The sequence below is a fragment of the Sitodiplosis mosellana genome, unplaced genomic scaffold (genome assembly GCF_009176505.1).
Source record: "Sitodiplosis mosellana isolate CC-2019 unplaced genomic scaffold, AAFC_SMos_1.0 Smas_scaffold_6166, whole genome shotgun sequence".
Lineage (NCBI taxonomy): Eukaryota > Metazoa > Arthropoda > Insecta > Diptera > Cecidomyiidae > Sitodiplosis > Sitodiplosis mosellana.
Genome location: NW_022601407.1, coordinates 1,318,917 through 1,335,499, shown reverse-complemented (window position 1 = coordinate 1,335,499; position 16,583 = coordinate 1,318,917). Strand labels below are relative to the sequence as shown.

General features: G+C 34.7%; 1 protein-coding gene across 5 annotated transcripts in view; it reads left to right on the top strand.

Moving 5' to 3' along the window:
• The first annotated feature begins 4,927 nt into the window (after positions 1 to 4,927).
• The window catches only part of LOC129575181 (uncharacterized), a 30,676-nt gene continuing 19,020 nt past the window's right edge, over positions 4,928 to 16,583 (top strand). Inside the window, exons 1-3 of one of the 5 annotated variants that reach the window (XM_055458199.1) lie at positions 4,928 to 4,970; positions 5,122 to 5,430; positions 8,537 to 9,067. The gene's annotated coding sequence lies outside the window, so the exon portion shown is untranslated. Of the gene's footprint in view, positions 4,971 to 5,121; positions 5,431 to 6,820; positions 7,426 to 7,567; positions 9,068 to 14,363; positions 15,223 to 16,583 lie in introns of those variants that run through there. The other 4 variants (XM_055458198.1, XM_055458200.1, XM_055458195.1 and 1 more) reach the window with 4 other exon arrangements.

Below are 16,583 nucleotides of genomic sequence, written 5' to 3'. Positions count from 1 at the left end.
TTTTTTTTCGGCCCGAGACAGCGTACAGTGCTACTGTGATTTGGCGAATGTTCCGTTATTGAAGAGACACAGCACAAGCACGTGCAACGACACAAGGGAAAAAAACCGGCAAAATTTCGCGAACAATCGAATTCTGACAACATTTTTTCAAAAGTCTACGCGGATTTTTGGTGGAATAGGAAAAGATTGAATTTGATGCGCGTTTTTTTATCGATAAAATCTAAGTTGTCGTTGATGACAATCGGAAAAATTCTTGTTAGTGATATGAACACTTGAGCAAACACAGGACAAAAAAAAATCTTACAAAACACGAGAATTTCTACAAATTTTCACTATGATTTTGAATTTCTTTTATTCTGTCGATAAAATTCGGTCGATCGATTGAAAAAATTGGGTAAAAACTTACTCGTTAGACTTTTTTCACGTTCTTTTGTCGATTGAACACTGTCGATTTGATCGAATGATAATTTTTTCCTTCTAGCTCGGTTCACGTTCAAGAAGCAAGTGAACGAGTCGCTGTGTTTGCAACGTATTGGAAACTAATTCTCGTCTCGTTGTGTTAGTATTTTTGTGAGCTAGCTGTGGCGATTCAACGCCATCGGTTCTGCGCTGTGTTTTGGTGTGTGCGCGTGCGATGTTTTATGACTTTATGCAGAATTTGTGGATCGGTGAGATTGTGTATAAACAAATGCGCATCGACGCAGCTGTAATACGAACCGCTGTCATCGGTGTATTGGGCAAAGTGTGCTCTCGTTCGTATGTCTCTGTATTAAGATTTCAAATCCTTGTCAATCGTCGTACGCCAAAAGTCAAGCACTTAGAACAAAACTAAGTGAATAACATCGACAACAGAGAATCATCATCGCACACACAAAATCCATTGATTCTGCGATATTTTCTATTAGTTTTTTTTTAGTTTTTTTCTCGATTGTGATTAAAATGTTGATGACATTTTGCTATAAATACAAACCGTAAGCTGGGTAGCGTTCCGAATATTCATACAGTTGGTTTACACTGAAATTTCAGTCGATTTTGACGGAAAAAAAGACTAAAAACGTTACATCTTTTAACGTTAAAAATGACTAAATTGCGTTACATAAATGTTTCTTGTTCCAGTTTTTGCATTTGTTATTTTTTTTTATTGTGGCGGTAGAAAAAGGAATTACCACAAAATTTGGTTTTTACAAAGGGTTTTACATCCTTCCAAATGAGCTAAAAAATTTTTTTTGTCTCACTTAATATGACGAAAATGCTCCTACAAATTGATCAATACACAATTTAAAAGACGTTATGTGAAATCTCAAAGGCCACAAAGGATTTTTTTTTAAATTGCTGTACATGTTGTAAAATGATCTAATCTAATTAATTCAATCTGAATGTACTTAATTTTATAATTCAGATGCTAAGAAAAATCTAATAGAAAAAGTGAACAGTGTGAATGAGATTATAGAGAATCTCAGCATGCAGTCGAGAGGTTTATTATTATTGGTCAGGATTTTTAAATCGGATAAAATGCAACTAATTTATTTATGTGAAGGGCGAGACGGAATTGAGTGGAAGTAAAACCGGAACAAGTGAGACGGATTGGGGGAAAACTGTTCAACAAAGCGATATAGATGATTTAAGCAAATGGTTTCAAAACAACGGATCTATGGCCGTCGAAGATAAGATTGTAATCGAAATTGTTCGAGAGAAAAAAAAAACAAAATAGAAGAAGTTATCAACGAGATGCAAAGATGCGATGATGATTATTTGTACTTTTAAAGAAAACACTTAGCAATTAAGTAGACGAAGTGAAAAAAATAAACACGGAAATAAAGTTGAGGCAGAAGTAGTTATCATCGTAGCAAACGATCTTGAATTGCAATGCAATGCGGTCAATTGGTTGGATGATATTCAAGTCTCACATTTTTTTTCGGTTTATTAGATAAGTTCAATTTATTACACCGAATTCCACACATTCCATTGTCCGTTCTCTTCTTTTTGTGATTGTATTAAAATTGCATCTATTTATATAATATATATGAACATAATATGTAATATGATGGTGAATGAATGATGCAAGTGGTCAACTCGAGGTGAAGGAAAATGCTAAGACATAAAATGCAGGGGACAAAAAAGAGTGCTGTGACTTTGGAAGTAATGAATGTTTGTGTGCATTTTCACTGAAACGTCAGTTGATCCAAATGAAGAAGAAAAAAAAAGACAGAAGAAACACTTGTGCATACGGAATGAATGAATGAATGGAAAGAAAGAAAATGAGAGAAACAGAGAATAAAACCAATGACAAAGAACATTAATTATGATAGAAAAAAGAATATTTTATTGCTATAATAACAAATTAAATTAAAGCATATATTTATAACATACGCATTCATTGGAGTGAAAAAAAATGAACCGTGAATTCTATTGGAACTCTTTCAAAAGTGCATGCACTCGCGATCTTGTGTATTGGATTGTAGAAATGAATTTTGAAAAGGAGGAAAAAAATCACGAGCTACAGCGCTACGTAATGCATTTTCATAGTCACATCGAACATGCACAGCGTGCACAGTGCATATACAATATACAATACACAATGCACGATACAGTTTGATCCTTTAGCAGAGAGCCGATAGAGTTCACGAAAAAGAGTAAAAAAAATTTCTGTTTGTGTCCAAAGATCAGAAAATGACATGGAAATAAGTGTGAAACAAAAATGTTGAATCGCTGTTCGGATCGTTTGTTTGTCTTCGAAGTGAAAATCTCTCATTTTGGAGCGTTGTCCTGAAGCAGCGACGCTGACCAAGATCATTCACCTCGAACACCGATCCGCTTACAAGTTCGTGCGTGGCATCGACGAACATGCAAATGCAAAATCAACGAATATTATTTATTGTCAATAAAAAACAAAACAAGCATGCACCAAATGTTCGTAATTTTTAAATCATTACAATTTCATAACGTAATTTCACCCCTGATTGTACATGTATTTTGTCCGTAAGAACATCTTTGGTTATTTTGAAATATTGATGATTTCTCTTTATTGAAAATGCGACGAGAGAAAGAAAGAAAGAAAGAAAGGAAAAGAGAGAGAGAGAGAAATATCGAAGAAGAATCATTATTCTTTGTAAAAGCGTTGCGCATATTGTCTAAGAATGTTTTAGATAGAAGGATTGGAATATTATTATAATACAAAACAACTCACTATTTTTTATTATTGACAACAACAACAGAAATAAATGGAAATCTCTTTGAAATTGTTTAGAAAAAGATTTCAATATAGATTAATAAAAAACAAACAGCAACAACAACAACAACAACAACAACAACAAATATTGAAAATTATTTACACTGTGAAAAGGCTTTGAGCCGAGCGCGAACTGCCGACGGCAAATAGATTGTGACAATTGTGACAACAAACGAAAGTAGGATTGAATTGAAATGAAGGAAGAAAATTGAACATTTGAAATTTATCTATTATTCTATTACAATTATTCTACGAATTCAAATATGGTGATGGAAAATGATAAAACAATAAAAAAAAATTAAATAAATTTATGTAATACTACAGAAATTTTAAGAGAATAAAACTGAAGTGAGTGAATTTCAAAAGAAATCTAACAAAATACGTTGTGTTAATATTTTTTCTTCTTCCATGTAGCTCGTTCCTCTGTTTTCTTTTTAATTTCATGATTGTTTCATTTGTCGGGATGATGGTCAGGATGATACAAGACTAACACCGGATTTGCACTGGTTTTGAATGACGTTACATTCATACTATTGTCGCTTCCGCACTATGTTTCAGTTCAGTTGAGTAGACGTAAATTGAGGCATAAATGCTAATTGAAATTGTTTCAAATCAATTCTTTCATTTCGGTCCCGTATTCCAAACAATCCTAAGTGAGAGCGCATGACTTTATAGCACGTGGAATTTGTCATCACCATCAAGCTAATGCAGTCAGTAATTCATTCGGCCGATGATGTCACTTGGCACAGATCATGTGATAGGGCTTTCTTCGTCTTTACCAACGTCAATTCAATTATTTCTCAAGAAAAAACGACTTGTGCAGATAAACGATCTCAATAGGTTTGTTAAGAAAGAATCAGCATTCGTTATCATCGGCGAGCACCACACGCTCTTGTTTATGTCATATCTTCAAGAATGATGCACTCGAGCGACGCTTTTGCCTGGGACGGACATATTTTTTTCAACAAAAAGAAAAACAACCATAAAACGCATTTGGAATAAAAACCGAATCAAATCAAACCAAAAATGGAGGAAAAAATCACACACTTTCAGGCACATATGGGTGTAATAAATCATTCGGACTTGGTCTGTTTGTTTTTTCCCCGTATCATCCGTACGACGAACAATACAATTGGCACAGATTCACACATTTCTTATGTTTTTCGGTTGACATTTGAAAAAGTATTGCCTTTATTGAACTCAAAGGCGTTGGAAGAGCAGGTCAGTTTTTTTTGTTTCTATGTCAAGACAAAGTGAAAATTTGTAATACAAAGAGCCAGCTCACGACTAACTACGCCTTGAACGATTTGTGGCGACGTACTTTTATCGAGTAACATTCGCAAAATAGAAGAAAAACGTTCATTGCGATGACAAGCTCTACGATATGAAAATGCGTTTTGAATTACAACAGACAAACGGTTATGAACGCATTCGATAGCAAACGCTAAAGTCAAACCATTGACCCATTCGCATGCATTCTACGACAGTTGACATACAGATAAACGTTTTTTTGTTTGTTCAAAAAATGTAAATTGAACTGTAATTGAACGTATGTCTGCAGTGTGCAGACATACAAAGTAACATATACACCCACAATCAGTTATATGCACGCACGTCGCACATACACACCGAACACTGTACGGTGCTCGAAGGGGTCTGGCAAAGTGATACTTACAAACACATTCAAATCGTTGAAAGCCTATGGTCGTATGACACTTTTTTTTATCGTCATTCAAACATGGTAAGCCCATGAGATGTAATTTATTGAGATAGAAAAACGTATTGACCAACATTTGGCACATTGAAATAATGTCGTTGTTAAAATGTCAAATGGTTTGAAATCAAATGCAGGTCTTTCTCATATTTGAATGTATTCCATATCTTTCTCTCAGCTCATTCGGTCGAATACAAATAGTAGGATGTTGCATATAGCTGTCCCATCACTGCATATAGCTGTCATACAGTTGTTGCCTTCGTTGCCGTCATCATCAGCGCTGCGCGATACGAGCTCTCTCGTTCAGTTCGTTGTGTGAGTTTGATCAAATTGGACGTGTTTCTAGCGATTAATTTTTGTTTGTTTGTTTTTTAATTTCTTTGTTTTCATTCAAAATAATCAGTAAACTAAATAATTCGCAATAAATTGTCACTTGGCATTGGGAGAATTATTGTTTGAACGCAAAATATACAAATTATCGGTTGCGGTAGGCAAGCAAAATAAAATAAACGAGAAAAGAAAAATCAAGTTGAACCAGGCAGCGATTGACGACAAGAAACCGAAGAAAAAGAGCCATCAAACATTTCCTTCGTTAAATCACCATCGTTTTTTGACGATATTTTTACTTTCATTTTATCAAGTGGAAGATCGAGCAATGCAACTTGGGCCACAGCACACGAATCATCCCAAACGGGGCATTTCCATACATTCAATGTATAGATGGCTTATTTTTATACAGGACAATGTATGATTGACTACAGCAGCAATACAGCATGAAGTCGCCAAACAATGAACCATCATTTTACTATCTTCTTCGTTTAAAATCAAGGCAGCAACAAAATATTCGAGTTCGACCAAATGAAAAAGAGACTAAACTGAGCTGATTTCAGTTGAATTGAGCTACACCAACACACATGCACAGCGCGTACAAGGAAGAAATTGCAGTTTGAATGACGCGAAGTGGGGATATGAGCTAGCATTGCGGATAGAGAAGCAAATAGTGCAATATCAAAAACAGAGCCATTTTAGTCTGCATTCGGATAAATTAAAGAGGTCAAATTCCGACGCCTGAGCCAAAGACGAGCAAAAACAACTGTGAATGTTATGGTGTACACACTTCCTCATGCCCAGTTCTACTTATGACTAACTCACAACAAGAGTTAATGACAGAAAAGGGTGAATAAATTAGAAAGAGAAAGAGAAAGAGAGAGATAGAGAAAAAAAACGAGATAAAACAAAAAGTGTCAATGAAACGACAATGGGAACGCAACACATTGAGTAGGACACATCATGTTTCGACGCTGTGTTTTTATCAGAAACAGAAAATCGACAGACAGCAAACGAATAAAAAGCAAATTCTTGAATGCAATCGCAACAGAATATGTATACAATCGAAAGTGGTCCTAATATTACAAGAGTTTGATGCCCATTTCAGGTGGTCACAATCACGCGCGCGCGCATACACTCATAACCATTCACATTCCAAGGAGGGAAGAAAACGTTTCACGGAACTGAAACTCAACTTTTCATTTTTTTCTCTCTATAACTGCAATTGCAAACAACAAACTACTAAACCTATTTTGATTTTTTTTTTCTTGTTTTCGATTCGCAATTTATGCTCACTTTTGGTATCTTTACAATTTTCTCGAATTTTTGGCTATTTGGTAATAGAGCAAATGGAGATAGACGCTTGAAAAGAGGGAAAAATCAGAAAAATAGCAATGAAAAGAAAAAAAAAACAATTCACCAAAATAGTGGGAAACAATGATAAGCGAATAAGGTAAAACATGAGACAGACTCTGTATGTCTTGCGACCCAAAAAAAATTCCAAATACAAAATGAGGTGAGAAAGAGAGGTACGATTCAAAATGATTCGTTATGTTCAATGTGAATGACGAAGATCGTGCCAATAATTTCGATATTTTGTTCCAACTGAACTTGCTCTTCTCTCTTTTCCACACACACGCACACACACACGCGCACACAATTCTCCTCTCTTTGGCATTTCATCATCATTCGACTGCTATTCGTTTGTGTATGTATGTGTGTATGTGCCTTAGTACCCATACCTATGCCCATACCCATACATACACAGTATTTTACCCAAGCTTTCTGTAATCGCCTTTTGTGGGCATCGCTTCCATTTGTGTGTTTGCTTGTGGAACATCTTCCGATTTTGACATAGAGCATTGGACTCTGTCTCTTTCGTTTGCCCATCCGTTAAATGGTTGTCGCCACTTGTTCTAGTATTGGTTATCGTGTTCCTTGTGTGTTTCCGTCGCTCAACGTTGTATTAGTGGCTGCTCCGTTCAATGTACGCGCACTCGCACTGGCTACGATGTTGATGGCGCGCGCGCAGGCGCTGTCATCATTATCTCGATTCATACGAATAATGTGGCATTTGAGTGTTGTCTACAAGTGTACGAAATAGAATGGCACTAGTTCAGCTGTTTGTGCAAAATGTGAGTGATATATTATGTGGGTATGTATTCATGTATGTATGCCTCAACACAGTCATTGCGGTTATGTTTTCTCTTGCTCTGGCTTCTATCATCAACGTCTTGTAGTTTCGCGAAAGAAAAAAAGCGATATGTGTACGTGTGTGTGTGTGTTGGTTTCTTTTGACTTCAGTTTAATGTGTGGTATTTTTCCGTTGTGAAGTCATTTGCTGTACATGCAACGGTCGAACTAGAAAAATTGCTCACGTCGGACTCATTCACACACGAATTGTACGTCAAATGACAGCAGAATCGACAGTCAGCGAATTATTCAGTTTCTTTTTTCAGTTGACTGAAACGGAATTTTTGGTATAGAACAAACACCCACTATAATATTTTAAAGAGCAGCCCAATGAAAAAAGACACCCAAATGAAACCCCAAATCATTTTCCACCGGACTGAATGATATCGGTGATATAATTAATAAAACGAAAATAGAAAGCGTTACATTTAATCTGATGCAATTCGATGAACGGTAAACGTCAGATATCAGGTGTTAATGATTATACAATAGCGTGGTGTAAGTGAAATATTTTTTTTCTACCAGAACTCGGGATCCAGAGTAAGTCAACAGTAGAAAATTCAACAAGGAAATCCTTCGTACAGAGACAATAAACGCTGCATCTTTTTCTCCGCAAATTATGTGCACGTGCTATTCACTCAAACCGACTAGAATGAAATATAAATGAAGAAGATAGAAAAAAAATAAAATTATCCGTAAGCAAACAAAAAATCCTTCACACCGTACCTTTGATCACATACTTACATGTGACTCAAGGCAATAATAAGTGCATTATAGAATTTTGAAATTGTGTATCATAATCTATTTGTGCTGTGTGTAAAAATATTTTCGTAACTTATGTCGTACCGTGCTCGATTCGTCCATGTGATTGCGTTATTCTTTTAGTCAAGTGAAAACGAAGAGATCGGCGTACAATTTTTACATATATGCAAAACTGAAAATGTTCGGTGCGGCTCAATTCATTTTCTTGTCGTCATCGCTCCTGATACACCAATTGTGAACCATTTCGTTCAAATTCATAACAAATTGTTTGGTTTTATCTTTCATTGAAAACACTTTTTATAAATACTTAGAGATCGTACGGAAAAAGGCCATAAAATTTGGAACGCACGTACGTATCATCAACTGAATGTTCAAATGAGTTTCTGTGTGAAAGAGATACAAAAAAAAACAAGAATAAAATAAAAACAAAGCAGCAAAAACCAAAATCGTGAAAGGTCTTTCCATTGACTGATGTTTTGTTTTTCGGTGGACTGACGACACAAAAGCCGTGAATAATTAAATGAAGTGCAAAAATATTTGAAGATTGTAAAGGGCAAGATAAAACCATATAGAAAAAACAATTTATGATAAAACAGAAAATAAAACAACAGCAAAGCCATATTCATAAAACATTCTACGTGTGGCTAGACGAATGTTGTAGACATCAAAGACGTCGTATGAAACGTTAAATTACAACTACGATAATTGAATGTGCTTGCAAGTTAATCGTGTACGCAACTTTATATCTTCAGGCGATTCAACGATATTTCGCATAGACAGACAGACACAAACACACCAATCTAATCTACATTAAAGCAATTTTCAACGATTTTTATACCAAGGTAAGCAAAGAAACATTTAACAAACTGATATGTTTCCTTATTTTGAGTTTGCTCAAGAGCAATAAATTGTTTATTGATAATTTTGAACCCGCGCCGTGAGTAATTCCAAGCCGTACCATCTGTGTGTTGTTTGCATTTCATTAGATTAACATGCACTTTATCTAACTAGAACTTTGTGCGAACTTTGAATTCAAACATTAGTCTAGAAAATTATTTGAAGAGAACAACATATAACGGCGGCTTCGCAAATCCGTTCGAAACATATTTGCATTTCTAATCATTAATTCCGCACGCAGACACACACACACACACACACACATTATGCCTACGATAATGAATACGCAAATGGACTAAAGAGGAAAAAAAACTGTTTTTTCCTCTCTGTGTGTTATTTTCTGTTTTTTTTTTGCTTTAAATTATTCCATTTGTATATATATGTGTGTGTGTGCAGTTTTGCCATGTTTCCGTTAGAATACACGAATGACTTGAAAATAACAAACATGTTTCTAACTTCATAAAATCTCAAGCACAGAAAAAACATTGCGTGGAATACCGTACTGAGACAGGCCACCGAGCAAAATGATACGGCTGCGAATCGGGCATTGCGGCATTTAAAATAAAAATCAAACAAACTATTGTTTGCTCCAACTCAGTTACCGATGAATGATATTTCCGTTTGAAATTTGCGCGAGTGAAAGTAAAGAAAGAAAAAACTAACATTGTTTACATTTTCTTTTTCCATTCAAACGATAGAAGAAAAAAAACAACAATGAACCATTTTCAATGATCATTATCAACGACCAATTTCAATTTCCATTTGGCCCAAGAGTACAATGGGAATTTCATTGAAAGTAATTATGTTTCTCCTAAAAATCACCTTAATTAGAATGTAATCTCAGCCCAATACTTGACAGCTGCATTCACAATTTTCATTGCACCAGAATATGTCATTCAATAGCAGTAAAACAAAACGAATGCATTTTTATTTTTGCATGCCATTTGATAAAATATCAAGGTTAGATCGCAGACTGTTTGTCTCCGCATAAAAGAGCATTTGAGCATTTTGTACTTATACCAGCAGCTGATGTGTATACAGTTTTTCACTCAATGCCAAGGATTTCTTCTTCATCCATTGAAAAATCACAATCGCAATATTAAATGAACAATTGAACATTCTTTTTGTTCTCACAAACGGAATATGCATCTATATTCAGAGCATAGCAACAGAGCTTTGTTTTAAGTTTGGTTTGATAAATGTCAGTTTCGTGCACGGTTTTTATACATAACAACAGAAGAAAAAACTGTATTATGCATACGCTTGCATCATTCTTCGGATTCATTCAGAGTAAAAACCACTGGAGTTCACTTCCTGACTGGATAGTTCAGCACTGGATTTGCTGATTGATATCGATGATTGGACCGTTTGCCATAGACTAATATCAGGCATTTCCATCTTGGTTGCTGACTGTTTTCGTTTTCATGTTCCTACTATTGTGATTACCGCATAATTTACGAAAAGAGCATGGTTTTTAACGAGGCGAGAACTGATAGTTTTCGAAACCTATTGCTACAAATTGTCTATTATTTTAAATATGTAACAGTCTTGCACTCTTTTCCTGCCAAACCTCAATCAAAACCCACATTACATTCAGCCAGAGCTTGGCGGTGTTTAATAAAAGAAAATAAAATAAAATATTTGGAAGAAGAAAAAAAAACAAATTTAAATTGGAATTGAAATAAATATTTTAAATGAATGTTATATCAAATTTTATTAATGCTTACGCAAAAGCCCGTTTAAATGATTCCAGTAAAAAATACATGAAAGGTTTAGACTAGTTTGAACGAATTCAATGTGGAATAAAATGGCCACAATTTTATTGGATGATTGCCGTTCATCATCGAGCATTAAATGAACAGAACCGGTGCAAATTGGCAACAGTGAATATTAAATATGTTTTTTTCTCGTCTTCTTCTATTCTTATTTTCTTGATTATTCATCGAAATATTCCAGTCTCAATTGGAATTGTTTTTTTTTTGTTCTTGACGTTGGAGTTGATGTCAATGTACCAGCTGTGTTCATCTTGCTCGTAGAATACTCCTATTTCAGAGACTAAATATACCCAAACAACGAATGATAGAAATACTTGAGTTATGAGGTCTGTATCGAGGATCGAAAGGGATATAAATAATAATAGCAAACTTGGGAAATTGAGACTAGAATCGAAGCAGATGGGAAACATTGATAATAGACGAGTAATTCTTTTCTTTTATCGAATGTAGTGACAAACAATGATTGCAGTTACTATTATCATTAAAAAAAATGTAAATAGTTCTTTTTTGTTTACATTTGTTATCTTCCATTTGCCAGCCGTCCGCGTTGTTTCGGTGTTGTTTTTCAAATCCAAAGTCGGTAAACAAAGTCAGTCGCGGCGGCGATGTTTTCACTTAATGGAATATTTTCGAGAGCGAGGCGATTGTCACGCCAGTTGCTACCTGTTCGTTCCGATTGACCTTTCAAGATGAAAGTTAGAGACGAAAATCGTATATAAAAAGTTTCCATCGTCATCAATACTGAGTGTATTCAATGAAAACCCGTTGAGCAGTGTTTTTTCTCTTTCTTTCTTATCGCTAAAGTTCATTCCGTGATGCTGAATATCGATAGACATGCAAGGCAAAAGCTACCATTAAAATTCGATATAACCGTATTGACGTGTATTTTAAAGCCCTGTCTTCAGTGCTATGGGTGAGATGGAGAGTAAAGTATGTTATTTTTTAATTGAATTTATCGAGTATGAAAGGAGAGGGTATTCTTAAAAGGAAGTTGTCCGTAAAAAGAGAGTATGCGTACACGAGAGCATATGCGAAGGATGCTGTGGTTTTTCGCCCAATTGGTAAGAGATAAGAGATAACTGTCAATTCAATTTAAAGAACTCGTCGTGATCTATAGCTTTTCCGAAGACACCTGTGCGCATGAACATGTACTACTACTACCTCTTTTCAATGTGGAAAAAATATAAACTCTTCTCTTTTAAGACAAAGTCCGTCAAATACACTCTACCCTTAATCGATTCTATGTTGATATTGTTGTATTCTAGCCAACATTTCTGATATCAGCAATACAAACATGAAAATATAATACTCATGAAATCGTTGATAAGAAATGAAATTACTAACCATTTACAAGTCTTTGGCGTCGTCTATTGCATCGCCGATTGAATTGATGATAGCTAAATCATAGCATTCGACAGACTCAACTCAAAAATTAAATAACATTTATACGATTTGTTTGATTTTTTGATAAACCCAATAAATGAATGTCTTGATCGTTGAAATGAAATATAGTAGAAATGGAAGAAAGCAAAAGACAGATCACTCATCGTAATATTAACGGCGTAAGATCATGTCAGAACATTATTTAAAGAATGTCTGGGAATACTTCAAGCAAACGCAGCTGTTTTATTTAGCAACAAAAATAGTATTTATCCCATTTTAAATGTGATGGTCAAGAAAGGCTATTCTTTCGAAATTTTCTGGAGGTAGTCCCCGAAACGATAAGCATTCACTGCAATGTAGTTGACATTCAATATTTTACAGACAAATCTACTTGATTACGCATGTCATTGTAACAAAAGGCAACATTCAATTACAACAACAAAAAACGATAAGCTTGAGCTTAATAAGTCTATTTTTACTGCAACAAATGACGATTCAAAAACAAATTTTACATTGAACAATATAGATATAATTTGAAGGGCTGTTTTTGTTTTTATTGAAAATGAGAAATGGTGCATGTTTATATCGAATTGAAAATTGATTCGATGGCATGGTGTTCGCAGACAAACATGTTGTGTCGTGACAAAAATGAATTTCGCTTAATGGACTAAGTTCAATGTTTTTTTTGGATGTATCTCTCACTCATTGTCGGCCATTCATTCGGCCTTGTATATTGAACCACGGTCAATATCGAATCGGACGTCGTACGAATCCGACTGAACTCATTGTTTGTTGCAACTATAACATCACAACATTTTCAATTGGCGAAAGGGAAAAAAAATTATCGAATTTGCTAAATTCACAAACATTTACGATTCGAAGTTCGCAAATGGGAAAAAAAACATTCGATACCTACATATGACGAATCAAACAAAAATTACTTTGTTTATTTGAAGCCCCGTTAATTGCGTGTATTTCTGACAGAATAACATAAAAACAAGCTATGCATTAGAAATAGTCGGTACACGTGTCAACTTCACGATAAATAAGCCGATTTGCTCCGTATTCTTGCTCCCCTCTTGTGACGTAACATGTTTTATGGAGAACTCGTGACTTTTCTATGTCAGAGCACACAATCAAGCACTTGGATTGCTTTGGAGTGCGGTGGCAAAATTACAGACAAACAGGCAAAATTGGCATTTGCATTTGAAAGAAAGTGACAAAGAACGGGAAAAGAATGTTTTTTATTTGCAATAAAAGCTCTTAAAATCCAATAAATTTTAATTACATGCGGATGGAAAAAATTAACATTTAAATATTTAAATTTCATAATTTATGGTGTGTAAAAAGGGAAAAAACCACACGAATATAAATCGATTTATTCATACACATCAATTTTGTTTGTTTGTTTCGTTAAACAGATGTATTTTATCCGAGTTGAGCGCGTGCGTGTCAAATCCAAACTCGTTTCATTCGCACCGAAAAAATTTAAAAGTCACGGCGATATTTGAAACTGTTTTCTCTGATTTATGCCTTAAAATAAAATGTGATGTGTGAAAATGTAAATAAAACAATGCCTCATAAAAAAATCGATATGTTTGCAAATGTTTTACACCTTTTCAAACGAATTTCGCCAAATGATGTTTCGACTCTCAGTTAATGTTTTTGTTAAAAAGATTCCACTCGCTTGTATGTATATATGAACACGCGCCAAAAAAAACACGACTCTTTCAAATGGAAACGCGACAATAACGACATGATGACGACAACATGTGCTGAATGAAAGCAATGATGAAATGTATTCAATGCAACACAAAAATATTACGATCTTTATTCAGTCGAATAATACGTAGTGCGAGTCAATTAATATATATGCCAATTAGTGGCGCGCCTTGATGACCAATATTTTACCCGTCAAGCTAAGAGAGAATGAATCAACACGCGTGCCATAAAACGTCACAATTTGTGTGTGTTTGGGTGTGTGTGATTTTTTTGTTTTAAAGAATCTTCTTTAAGTCTTTGACTGTATGTCTCTGTCTATGTCAGTAAACTTTTTGATACGTCATGAACGCGAATCATCATCACACAGACGACACACATCCTGATATGCATCCGAGATATATTGATGAGTGAGCGGTTTGGAGAGTAAAACTAAATAACACTACCCATTCGACACTGTTCACTTTGCTCGAACAAAACTACATACGTAGTTTTTGTTTGCTTTTGTAAAGCCCGTTGTTTGTTTGTAAGCCGTTCTTCGCCCGTGTCAAACACAACGACAACGTGGCTGTATGTGGCCTGCCGTTTTCTGTGAATGTGGCGGTGCACAGCTGATAAAAACGGTGACTGTGTGTAATCAATGTGTGTCGAGAGTGCGAACGACGGTCACCCGTCTCTCACTTTATATTATATATATATATTGAATGCCTAACCAGTAAGCAATTGAACAACGACACATTTAGTAGTTTACGATATCATTAGAATTCAGGTCTTGCCGAACAGGTTACGCGAATTTGCCGTTTTGTGAATTTCCACACAACAAATGATCTAATCGAATGTAAAAGAACAATCAGTACAGTGTATATCTAGTGTGTTGAAAGAAGAATACGTGAATTTTTTTTTCTCTCGAAATTACTCTCCCTTTTTGTGTGTGAACAATATTATAACAAAATTGTATATGATTGAACAATTCAGAAAATATTCAACGGGATTTTCAAAATGAATTATTCGTTCATTTTTTAGTGAGAATTTGAACAAATTTATGTGGTAACAATTCATTTACGAACTAGTTAATTCGTGTGGTTTACTTTCGAAAGTGAAAGATTTTTTTTTTGATTCGATTCCAAAGTATGGGATCAAGTGTACTTACAGTTTAGTGCATTTTTTAATAGAATGATCAGAGTTTATCATTTCAAATTTACGATTAATTAAGAAAAACGAATGTAAGCAACATTTTCAATTCTATTTAACGGGAGCAAAAAATACACCTATGAATAGATTGAATTGATTAGTTTTCATTATCACCTCTTGCAACTTCAGCATTTCTTGGCCTTTTGACTAATCTTATGCCACGTTCGCCAACTAATTTTGTAAATTACATAAGCCAGTCATTTGTTACGATATTATCCTTTGTTTGTCATTTCCTAGGTAGGTTTTAATGTGTTTAGGTGCAATTTTTCTGTCGTTCAAATTGAGCTTTGAATACAAAATCTCATTATGCGGCTCGTTTCGGTCCCTTTTGTACTCTTTTAAATGAACAAATCAAATTTGAATGTGACAGAGAGACTAAATAAACAAACGAAAAAAAACCTCAACCGTACGCGAAAACGCCGAAAAAAGAAAACAATTATAAAGTAGACACCAGTCTGGTTAGCACGGGACTTGATGTGCAGTTAATGTGCACACAATATTGTGAAATAAGCAAATTGGTTTCAGACAAATGAGTCGCAAGAGCGATTACAAACAAAGATTAACATCATACAATGAATTGATAGAGTTGGTAAACCAAACGAAATTGTTTGCTAAATTTTACTTTCTTTCACGATCGTTGCAATTCTTTAGCTCATTTTCAAAATTTGCTCACACTTTTTTCTCTCTCTCCTTCACAATGACCGGTTCTTTCTAAATCAGACTTTGAAGCGGATGATTTTTCGATTGCTCTTTAACTAATTAAAATGTACTTGATGTAATTAAAGTTCGCAATTATTCAAGACACGCCAATGAAAGTGACTGATGTTTCAAAATAATTGTCTCATATCAGATTTTTTTTTGTAGCAATAAACATAGATTCTGACATAGTCTGATCTCGTTGATCTTGACCCCTGCTGGCAAACTTTGACCCCCTACGATTTTTTTTGGATCCGTCGACATTTTTCGACTTGGTTTTCAAAAGTGAGGTCTTCACTTTTTTCCGAAAGCCATTTCACACTAGATAAAATTGATTTTTTTGATCCCCTAATGAATTTTTGGTTTGACCCATCCTGAAATTTTTGCTGTCAGAATCTATGGCAATAAAAATCAATCGGCTGAACTGAACAGTAAGTTAGCGATAAGTTGTGAATCCAGCTCGAATCAAACAGATTTGTAATTCAGTCAGATGATATGTGAGTCATTTTGAATACGTAAGATTAATTGCGAAAGTCCCATGACACCACATATCAATGAAAATGAACAAAGAAATTCGTTTGATTTCCAGATAAACTTGTCATTTAGACTAAATTAAAACTTTTCATTCATTTATGTTCTGAAACATGCATGACTCATTCATACATATATCAATTGCTTCAAAGAAACATTTCTTTAT